The sequence below is a fragment of the Orbicella franksi genome, chromosome 8 (assembly GCF_964199315.1).
Source record: "Orbicella franksi chromosome 8, jaOrbFran1.1, whole genome shotgun sequence".
NCBI classification, from domain to species: Eukaryota; Metazoa; Cnidaria; class Anthozoa; order Scleractinia; family Merulinidae; genus Orbicella; species Orbicella franksi.
This window is the reverse complement of record NC_138152.1, coordinates 25,235,768-25,247,459: the sequence shown is the minus strand read 5'-3', so window position 1 is coordinate 25,247,459 and position 11,692 is coordinate 25,235,768. Positions and strand designations below refer to the sequence as shown.

At 40.1% G+C, this 11,692-nt stretch overlaps 1 pseudogene; it reads left to right on the top strand.

Moving 5' to 3' along the window:
- Positions 1-7,758: 7,758 nt before the first annotated feature.
- LOC145495096 (uncharacterized) lies at positions 7,759-10,987 on the top strand (annotated as a pseudogene).
- The last annotated feature ends 705 nt before the right edge of the window (positions 10,988-11,692 follow it).

Below are 11,692 nucleotides of genomic sequence, written 5' to 3'. Positions count from 1 at the left end.
TTTGTCTTGCGGGGTCAACTTGAGAGCTAAGGTTTCGATAAGATCTTCCTACCTTTATTCAAAATATTGCCATTATTGCTTGAATGTTCTGCGGAAATCACCTTAAAACCCTTGTCAGGAAAGCGCAGATCAAAAACAAATAACTCGGCACATAGTTTTTCGTTCAGGGGTCTTAATATTAATTTTCTATTTAAAAATGCGTTCAAAATTTCAAAAGGAAGACGCAAGTTTGACTTAAGAAAACATGTTTCGGACACTTCAATATTCATAATTAGCTTTTTTTGTTAACATCTTTACATTAGGGCTTAGAAAGTTGCAAACGCCTTTGGAAAACATGTTTTCTAAATATTAAATTGAATTGTGTCGTGATTTTTAAATGTTTACATTTTTTCTAATACTACGAAATTTCAAATATTTTCAAATGTACGAGTACTGCAGCATCGATAAAGTTTGTACTTGTCATGTGTGGCTTGCAGAAGTCCTAGGGCTATATTTTCTAGGGTGGTGGTTTATTATCTTATAATTGATCTCACAGGTCAGTTATTTGCCTCGGCCTTCGGCGTTGGCAAATAATCAATCTGCTTGCCACTCGCAGATCACGATGTTTTGCGATAGCCGAGTTTAAAACCTGTAAATTGTTTGTCTGTTTCTTTTATTCTATTTTCCATAACGCGCGCTGTTGTTTACGGACCTCGCAAAACGTCTGGACCAGTCGCAACGGGAGCTGTCGGAGTCTTTGCCTACTACATTCCAAGCATCGACAAAACACTTGCTGTGATGTTCTCTGTTCCGTTTGATTATAACTTTTACCAGAACTGGTGGAATGCTAAGCTGTACCCTGGAAACCAAAGGGCCAACTATGATCAGTACTATGATTTGTATTATGATGCAAATCCCTTCAAAGCAAATGGTTGGCATGACAGATCCCTCGGTTCTGGTCTGAAATTTCGCGGCTCTATGTCCAATTCTGGTAAAGCTACCTTGGAAATTCATGTTCTTAAAAAATGAGCAACTGGCATGTAAACTAAAAATGCGTGCACAACTTAATCGCATGACCGATTTTTTTTTTTTTTTTTTCCTGTGGTGCTTAGTATTGAAGATTTGAAATGAAAAATAAACGAGTGGGAAAAAGAAACTGTTTTATTGTTTTTCATAAGTTGACCTACACTAAGGAGCTCAATGAGCTAGTCAGGAGCATTCCTCTTAAAGGGCTGATGGCCTCCTCCTTTTAACATGTCAACCCTGTTTGCTACGTAAGGTATTATGGTAGGTGGATTTTTACCAAAAATGCGAAAAATCTCTGTTTGGCTGTTCAAATTGAGAAGACTGAGATAAATATTTTGCAAAAAGAATTGAATGGGGGAAAACGCTTTTTTCACTTTTTGAGTTAAAGCAAAAACTATCTTTGAATATCATTAACCCCTTACAGCGCGTCGACACCTCTAATTAAAATTCACCGCCAGTTGTCACATATAATGCGAATCCTCCATAGGAAAAAGATGGCGACTGCTAAATTTACCCATAGCTCTTAGCGCACGAAAATGTTGACAAAGCTCATAAAAACGTACAGAAACGTTATAAAATCTTCAAGCATAGGCTACTTAATATCCTTCGTACAGAGACAAATATTGTAAAAATTTGGCTTTCTTTGTGCCCTTAAGGCTGTGGTAGGTTCGCAGGGCATTGTGGTGAAATGTACAGCCGCCATCTTTTTTCCTACGGTGGATTGCGGTGTGGTATTTCATTTGTGCACGCGAAATGTTCTCAATCTGGTTGTTTCATCACAAGTTGGCTTTCGTTCTTGTCAAATTTTCTTTATGTCAGGATGAAAAATTCTTGCCCATTTTCGTCTTCGAGGAAGCTGAAGAGACGAAAATCTGGTGGAACCCACAGGTTCAGCGTCGAACAAGATCTTTGGCTCCGAGCGACCGTACCGTAACCAAGAAGAACGGTTGAAGGAACTCGAGGACACTAGTCTTGCCAATGAAGCTAAAGGACAAAGTACAACAAGTGCTAGCGGCACGAAATTGTTTTAGAACGGACGCGATTCCGAAACTTCCACAACGATAGAGTAGAGCGCAGATGTAGATGTAGACAATGTAGACCTCGAGATTTCCTCTTTTTCATGCTTTTTGGCTTCACGAGTCATGGTTTCAAAAAATGTCTGGAGAACGAAGGAGCCTAAACTTAAGCAACATAATACCAATGCCGCCGACGAAATCTTTTAAGTAAAAGTAATCACGGCAGTTTAACTTTTAGTAGGTCGCTTCTCGGACGATTTCACTGCGACGGGTTTCCGCCCCAGAATATTAGTCGTCTGTTTATTTCAAGTTGTCATAACTCATTGTTGTGGTAAACTGACCCATGTCGACATCTGTCAGTGCGGAGGGGATTTTTAACACCTATTCACATCAATCTCATAAAAGGTTTTTCGTATTTTTCTCGATGAAATAAAACTGCATATAAGGATGAACATTTTTAGTTCGTTTACGCGCGTCTTCCGATGGAATTGGCTGAAAATAGGCAGGTATGTTCTAGGATACCTCCTTCGAAAAAGGGTGTCGGGCTTTGTGTAATTTCGCTTCCGTTTCAAAGTTATGCCTCTTAAGTAGAAGGAAACGTCCGCATTGAAAATATCAAAGTTTAGGAGGGTGTAGGAAAAAGCCAAACCACATCTGGAAAATCGCAGACACCTTTTTGAGGGTGATGTGTGAGAAAACATTTCCGATGTAAATCGCGCCGCTCCGATCATTCACGCGCGGAAGCGAACCAGTTTAAGCGAAGCAATGTTTCTGGGTATTTCTTTTAATGTCACTGCGACAAAAACTTTTTAGAAAATTTCAAAGATACGATTTTATACCATAACTATTAAACTTTCAGAAAATGTATAGGTTGATGGAGTTTTCTTTCATTCAAGCGCCAGCGTAAGAGCGCGATTTCCAAACACTATCAATCCACCTACCATGATACCTTAATTTTCACATCATGTGTTAGGTATAATATTTTGGTTTGATTTTGTTTCTTTTGCCAAAGTTCTTTAATTTCCTTTCTTCTCTCTAATTCTTTTAACCCTCGGAGGTAATACTCTTTACCCTCGGACGTACAAGGGGGGGGGGGGCTGACATCAACCACACCCCCCCCCCCCATAGAGGGCTTTACCAAAGTTTTTAAAACACAATTTACTCTAAAGGGCTGAAACGTTCAGTAGCTGTTCCTTCATTCACTGCAGAAATTTTGATGTGTCAATTGTGTGTCCATCATTTTTGGGCGAGGAAATGTAAAAGGAACAGGGATGGTCGTCGTAGCTTTTGGGAGTTAAAAAAGCAGTTTTGGTATTTCTTAGGGTGTTTGGCCTTAAAAGGTCCAGAGTGAAAGCTTTTGCGGCACCTTTTAGGGAATTGAGCCGAAAAACGTCGGTGCCAGTTATGTGTTGTTTTAGAATTGGCACCTCTTAGGGGTGAAATAATTTCAAGCCACATCCACAAAACAGGATCCTGAAACCCCTTAGGCGTTCTTTTTGAAATTTCCGTAACCTGCGAACAGGCTCCCGGTGAGTCCGAACGAAACGAGGGAGCCTGTAGACATTCTATTGATGCCGCCGTTTTATGGTACCAGCTCCTGGTATCATGATATGATTGGTTAAATCGCTGATTGTTGAAATCTTTGAGATGAATATTTGACAGATCTTTGTAAAATTACACGACTCCAACGGTTCCTTACAATAGTGCGTTTGCCGTTCTCTTTTAAGTTTCGGTCTCTCGACCTCTCGTTATTTCACAAGTGATTTTGAAGGATGAGGAGGAATTTTAAGTAAAAGCTAGTGGAGTGGAGCCGTTTGGCGAAACGACTTCGGTGGTGTAGGCGAAACGACTTCGACACAAGCGAATCGACTTCTAGGCGAAACGACCGGTTACTGGTCAAAGGCATGGTTTCCGGACTTTCCACTGTTATTGGCACGTCGCTTCGTAGAGTTTGACACCTCTATCATGTGCTTATAATTTCCTTAGGCTCATTTCAGTTTTGGAAAATGTGTTTTAAGCTCTCTAAGTATTGGCTCTAGAGGGACAAAGATAAGTTTGAAATATTCCGTGAACATGTTGCTTACTTGCACTCTATATTATGACGCCCCGCCCGGCTATTTGATTAGGTCGATTAGAACTGTTTCCAAGTACTGAAACTGTAGCTTCTTGACAGGTCTAATTGCCTCATTGACTGAATTGTCACAGGCTAATCACCAAGGGCGGATAGGCACATCAAAAAGAAAGTCTACAGGCTCCCCTGTCCCCGCCCCGATCGCTTCCCTCTCCGAATTCTTAAGTTTCGCGCTCGTCGAGCTTTCTTTTCGACCTCGCCGGGAGCCTGTTCGCAGGCTAAAATTTCCGACGAACAGCCCCGTCTTTTTTATATGGGAGTCTCCCACCCAGGCTTTGATCCTTTGATTGTGAGGTCAATTTTAATTACATCCAGGAGCCATAATCGGGGACGGAGACCGTAAGCGCGTGCTACTTCTAGTATTGGGGCTGTCTCTATGATATGGGACAATTTTTCTATTTTTAGAACAAATTACGCCATCATGTGCGACACACGCGTGTACAATGCTACGAGGATTTTTGCGGATGTAGCGCGGGGAAATGGTGTCCGAAATTCCCGAAATGTTTGATGCTTTTGGCCCACAAATCAATACGTTCATGTCTGTTGGATTTTTGCTTAAGTATTTTCGTCGTAAGCTGCTCCAGTTTGAGTGAAGTAAGACAGTGTCGAATTTAGTTATGTCCCACTCAAAAAGTTGTGTTCCGCTGCTTCTTTTACAAGAGCTCCACATTACTCCATTCTAAGTTTCACATATGTTGAAGATTAACAGCTTGTCCATAAGACAGCAAAAAACCGGTTGGATATATTTGGATATAGCACCGTTTCAGGACTTCAAAGTTTCCCTCCTCTTGCCACACGCTTGCGAGGATTTCGCCAGAGTCTATCGCGACCGAAAAGTAAAAAAAAATAATGTCAAGTTTGAGTTTCGCCTGACTTGTAAGCAACGCTTGATGTTTTATCAAGGCCCAATAAGTGACAATAACGTTTACGTCTGTAGATGCTGCTCAGTTTTGTTTGTGTAAAAATCCAATTGTCTATTGTCGATCAATAAGAGCGCCCGCCGATGCGTGTTTTGTACAGTCGGTAAAACATGACAAATTGGACTTCCGCACTTTCGTGTGAAAACGTACATCGAACTCATATAATATCTCTAGTTTTGAAATATGTTTAAGGTGATAAATGTTTGAGAACATATTAAAAGCTTAGCTCAAAATATGCGAATACAGCAGAAATAATCAGCAAAGTGACGATGACGCTTTCTTTAATCAACTCGAATAACGATTTCGATTTCGTTGGTTGAGTTATCAAAACTCCTTGTCTATTTTATTTTGGCAGTGTAAAATTTCACTAGGTTGTAAAAGAAATGCACATAATGTTAGGAGCCTTTTGGCGTCGGTGAAAATTGTTGTAACTTCTCAGCACAAAAGACAACGAAAGAAATCTTTGTCAAGATTTGTTGACAATTGAAAACACCGACTCGGATTTGGAAGTACACGAGCTGCACTATGCAAATTAGCTACTTATGTACGCGTCTGACTTTCCTTTCAAAAACTTTTGCAAACTCGCCATACAAACAGAACAATAAGAAACTATCAAAAACAGGGTTTGGTTATGATTAAGCATTGTTTGGGAAACTCACAAATTAACTCGATACCAGAGTAAAGTGTTTTCTTGCATAACTTTTCTTCCCAGAACCAAACGCAAAATCTTACTCGTACAACTAGCGCGAGCAGATATTGTTCATTCGCAGCGCGAAATTGAAGTCATGCTTTCGAGCCTGAAAAACTCACCTTTTTCATTAGCTCAGAGCATAAAAATACATCTAAGAGCCCTGGTTCTTATTCCCTGCCTTATTTCCTGCCATCGCTGTGATAAATCTGCAGGAGAATCTCGCAACTCTCACCATTCAGTTGATCACACAACGTGACAACACCCACGCGAGAGCCCTCGACATGTGCGTGGATCCGCGCAGATATATGACGTCAGGATGGCGCAATTTGTTCTAAAAATAAAAAAAAATTAACCGGTATCATAGGTGCGCGCGGATCCTAAGACTTACGGTCTCCGTCCCCGATTATGGCTCCTGTTACATCCTGATATTAACGATAAACACAGAAAAACAGCAAACAAAGGTTTCTTTTCCTTTAGCGATGGTTAGCGAAGAGCAAACACAGCGAAATAACCAGTACGCTGGACAAAACTGTTCTGGATCGACGTTTTGCCGCGAAAAATTAAAACAAACATAGTGACACAAAAAAAATTTGAGATTGTCTTAAACTTTACTAAATTCCACACATGGAAACTTATTTTTATATGGATCACGCACGAAAGGCTTGCGTTACACCTTGTCCAAATTTGGTAACTGAGTCACAAAAGTATTGAAAATCACGTGATTTCTGAGAAAAATGAGTCATATTTGGAGTGTTGTTTTGCGAAGAAACTCTTTATGTGCCGGTGGATCTTTTTGTCACGATTTTGACAAGAAAGCATGAGAAAGACTCTTAAAACTTATTTGGCCACTGAAATACAATATGATCTTAGAACTCTGAAACTGTTCTTGCCACTAGATCGGTCTTGCGCCTGTTTTGACGATGGCTGTCTTTTATTGCGCTTCGTACAAGCCACAATTTGCTCAAAATTATGCCGTGTTAAGGCGTTGTCGGCCAATAACAATAGGCACTGCTATTTGAGCTTTTAGAAATGTTTACGGGCTTGTTTCTGGGCCCATCTACCAGTAGCTTGCCATTTGTTCGGATTTTCCTGCATAACAGCTTGAAATAACTTTGTTGGGTTGCTTTGTGGCCCTTCAGTAATAGCATCGCAAAGTGAATCTTTGATTCTCTATACCGCTGATGTATCACCGGGTTATAGTGCTGTTTAAATGGATTATCGCTCCTTCCTCATGCCATCTCGTCGAATTCATGAAAATATCCACAAACACGCAACGATATTCTTCGCATAACAACACTACGACGTCGATGTAAACCATAACAATTTTTATCTTAGAAATCACGCAATTTTCCATGCTTTTGTGATTCAGTCCGCAAATTTAGATACGCTTTAAATAAACGCAAGCCTCCCTTGAGTGATCTATGTGAAAATAATTTTCCGTGTGTGGAATTTAATAAGGTTTAAGACAACCAAAACAGTTTTGTCCAGCGTACTAGGTTATTTAGGTACTAGGTTATTTACCGTTTACACGGATAAAACGGTTCGTCATCTGTTTGCGCAAATGGTAAGCAAAAATCCCCTAATTTTGAATTCCGTACGTGTTGGGTATTTACCATTAACTCGGCAAGTCTTAATTTACCAAGAGAGTCTAGACTAGTTCAACCTGCTCATCACAATTCCACAACTTGTAAATGGTGAGCACATTTTTCATTCGGGCATTTCGTTTGGAAATTTTGAACTAGGAACTTTCGAAATGTTTCGCTTATTTGGAAAATTTTCCAGTCGGTAGAGCCAAATTTGTGTTACGCAGCATTTACATTCTGACCGAAATTTCCGGAAGTTTTTGTTAAATGGTATACAATCATAATTAGACTGTATTGATATAAAATCAATTAGCATGTTTTGAATCAATTTTTGCGGAATAAATATGAAATAAAATCGTTTTAATTTAGTAAGAGATTAAACACAATATGAATCAAGCTGTTTGCACGCTGCTCTGTAGTGTGTGTACTTTAGCTTATTGTAAACATTTTGCTCGAGAATAAATTGAGCAAGTTTATTATTCCTTTTCTTTGTTTCCTGACTCTATTGCGATCTACTGGCAATCGGGTTTTTGGTTGGCTCTTTAAGAATCAAGCGGAATCATGCAATTTTCACCCTTCAGTTCGATCCTGAACCTGGTTCTATTGCTCGGCGTGGTAAGTCAATTAAGATGAAGACAGTCACAAGACAACTGCAATTAGTCTTAAAAGTTGTACATTATCAAATACAATCTGGTGCTAATTATAAACACAGTTATCTAAAAAAAAATTGCGAACACATGATATGGTTTTGATTTAGGAATCAGTAGGCTAAAGGGATGAAAACGAAACATTAGATTTTAAATGGAAGGAACCGATTCGGTACTGACTGTTGATTTCAAACGACTGCCCACAAATTCACTACGAATAATATTATAAACTATAGGTACAACTGCTAAAAAGAATGATAACGTTGTTCCGTTGAAAAACAAAACTTGTTGCTGTCGAATATTCGGGAAAGAAGTCGCCCGAAAATGGCCTGGCGTATCCGACTATCCCGAATTATTAAATTCTCAGCCTCGGATAATGCAATTCTAGCTTTCTGATTGGTTCACTGGATCTCGGTTACCAGCCATTATACCTGCGTTTGACCTTATATGGAAATGAAAGCGGCAAATGTCGCTCGGCATGAGCTTTTTCGCGTGAAGCGAAGTTCGTCGACAAAAAAAATGGATGAAAAAAAAGCACATTCGGTGAGCTATCTACACAGGAAATACGGGAAATTATGGACAATGCCGTCCCAGTAACAACAAAAAAGCCACAAAGCTCGAGATAAGATTATTTAACGGTACGTATACGTTAAGTTTCCCTTAAAGTTGCAAAATTAAAATACGACCGGCGAGATTTTACGCATTCATGAAGATTATGTAACAAAAACAAATTTTACCTGAACAGAATGGCTTGCTAGTCCTGGTGACACCAAATTTTCGGAACCGATATAAGAAATGTCAAAAGAAGAACTGAATGTTGAGTTGAAGTGTTTTTACTCGTCTGCGAGGAAGAAAGATGACACGTATTGCAAAAGTTCATTGATTAAATCCATTAAAGCCGCCAGTTGATCATTTCCTTCGCACGCCGTCGCACAACAAACCGTTTTCCATTATCTCTGACCAGGTAAATAAATTATTAGAGCATATGCATTTGTAAAAGGCCGCAGGAAAACAGGTATAATTGCCGGCGTAGTCCATAAGAAACCAGTTTCCAATGAGCAGATGAGGAAACTGTTCCACTAAGCAAGCTCGGATCGGCCGAGAGCAAGAATCCCGAACAGCTACAGAGGACGACCTAGTTTTATCTCAGTCTCTTTTTTGGCCGACGACGACGAGAGAATCAACGACAGCTAGCGCCAACAATTCTGTCCTTGCGAAAAACACCTCAAGGAGTTGAGTGTTTTGAGCTGAACCGAAGTAAGCCCGGTTCTTTACCAGCCACGAAAAACCACCAGGGTGGCCTCGGAGATTCTGAAGATGAATCTGACGCTAAGATAGTTTCTGTCCTTGATTCTAAAACTGACCAACAGTGAGCTCCACACATACAGCTCGAAATGCCAAGGCTTTTAAAGCAAGGGAATCCTGAGAGAGATCTTGTCTAGAATAATTTTGGCACAACGTCTGTGTCACATGGCGATCAAAGTTTTCCGCAGCATTATTACAATGGCAATGTGCAAGTGCACAATTATTTGGCTCTTCTCCATGACTCGAACTTGAACGCTTTTCAAACTTTCTGACCAAGGTTATATCTCCTTCATTTGATAGACGTTTCTTGAATTCTACTTGATTGTAATTTCATTCAGCAAATTCGCTTGCTTCGCTCTCAAATTTTTCATTCAACTAATTTTACAAACGGCGCGCATGTCATGTGATTTCCCACTTGTTGTTGTTTTTGTCACATCGACTTCCGGTCGTTTTGTAAAATTAAAATCCAATAAAATTAAGCTATATTTCCAAGAATACAAACGCACCGAATTTAATAAAACAATTATTCCATTCGCGCTTGTTGGATATGAGATTGGTTATGGCCAACTCAGCCCTACGGGCCTCGTTGGCTATTTACCATCTCATATCCAACGCGCGCTCATGGAATAATTGTTAAGTATTCTGTCAGTCTATTCACGAAGGCTTGCGGCGAAGTATTCAATTTCTGTAGCCATGGCTCTGATTGGAGTTTAATTTTTTCTTGTTTTTAGATCGCTAATTCCTGTTGTCTGCATACCTCATGCTCACCAGACTACTGTGAGCCACAGGTAGGTTACGTTGGCTTGCCAGACAAATGTTTCTTGAACTCAGCTGACAGCTAAACATTTAAAAAATATATATTAAAGTTTTGTTCTCTCTACTGGACGGCATATCTGGATTTTGTATTTGACACTCTCCCACAAAGAAAATAAGTCTTCATTGTGAATTGATGAGTATTTTCACAAACTTGTTTTTAGGAGAAATTGATTTACCATCAGACTATGACTCCATCATGGCTGGAGGCGCATGCGTCCTACATTGACAGTTCTCGCACAATTACCGCTCATCAATTAAGATTCAACGCTGGCTCAGTAAGTGACGCAGCTCTCCTAAAGGTTCCCATGATTCCAGCTGGTGTGATGAGAGATTCATTTCCGCTGACCGTAGACATCACAGTCGGGCATGACGTCAGCATTGGCCAAAGAACTGATAGCGATATCAAATATGGCGTGTCAGACGGTACCAGATTTATCGGCTTTGGAACATGTGACAAGGGAAATTATGGAACTAATTCTCCATGCTATGGATTGGAAGGCTTGTCTGGCTCTACTTTGACCTCTCCCTAAACCCAGCGACTCCTTCTACCCCGGTCAGTATGTCTTCACTATCAAGTTGGATGAACGCTGGGGCTCCTGCTACACTGCGCATGACGGAGGTTCCGTGAGGACCGCTGGCTACAACAACCGACTGATGCTCAGCAAGGGACTCACTCTCGAGGTTTACAAGAGTGATGCAGGAGAGAGGGTTGGGATCAGGTACATCAAGGTCGCTGTCAAGCAAGACGCCTAGGAAGAGAAATCCTCAAACACAGCGCACTTAAGGGAACCATGGCAGTAGAAAAAGGAAAGACGAGCAATACTGGGAGTTTCAAAGAAATTTCAATCATTGCATGTTTTTAGTTGGTTAGTAAATAAAAACGGGACTAAGAGAAATTTGTTGGTCATTTTCTGTGTTATATATGATCAATCATTGTCAGTCTAAAAACTTAAGACCGACATTTTACAATGCACAATAAATAAAAAGCCTTTCAATCTGGACAAACACGTTCTTAAGAATTGGGCAGCTGAAAAAACACAGCAAAGTCGATGCCACTTGTTTATGGAACGCCCGTCGGGAATAAGGACTAATTTATGGAGGAATAATACTGTGTTACTGAGTTTCAAGCAAGCCATGTTTTTTCACAGTCTACACCAGTCAGTGTCAGTTTAACAAATGGATTGCATGAGGTAAAAATGTGGTAAGAACAAAACAATGACACATGAGCCATTAGACGAGTGTGTAACTGATGTTTCCAAGCCCGTTTTGACCCCTAGTGTGATCTATTACTAAATCGGCCGAGCGTAAGGCAAATGGAATCTACTGGTCTTACATGATAAAGAAAAAATGTTAATGACGTCATCTTTACGTCTGTCCTGTAATAGCTTATAAGTACTGAGAACCAGTCAAAATGTGAGCGTTATTTGACTTTTTATATAATTCAAGATAAGTTATAGACTGAGTTGTTTGTGCCGGAATACATAGACTCAGTTAATTGGAATTGCTACCAAGAAAGTGTGACAAGACGCGGTGAAAGGCGGTTGTCTTAGCAAACTAGTGTTTTGACAGCCTGTGTTA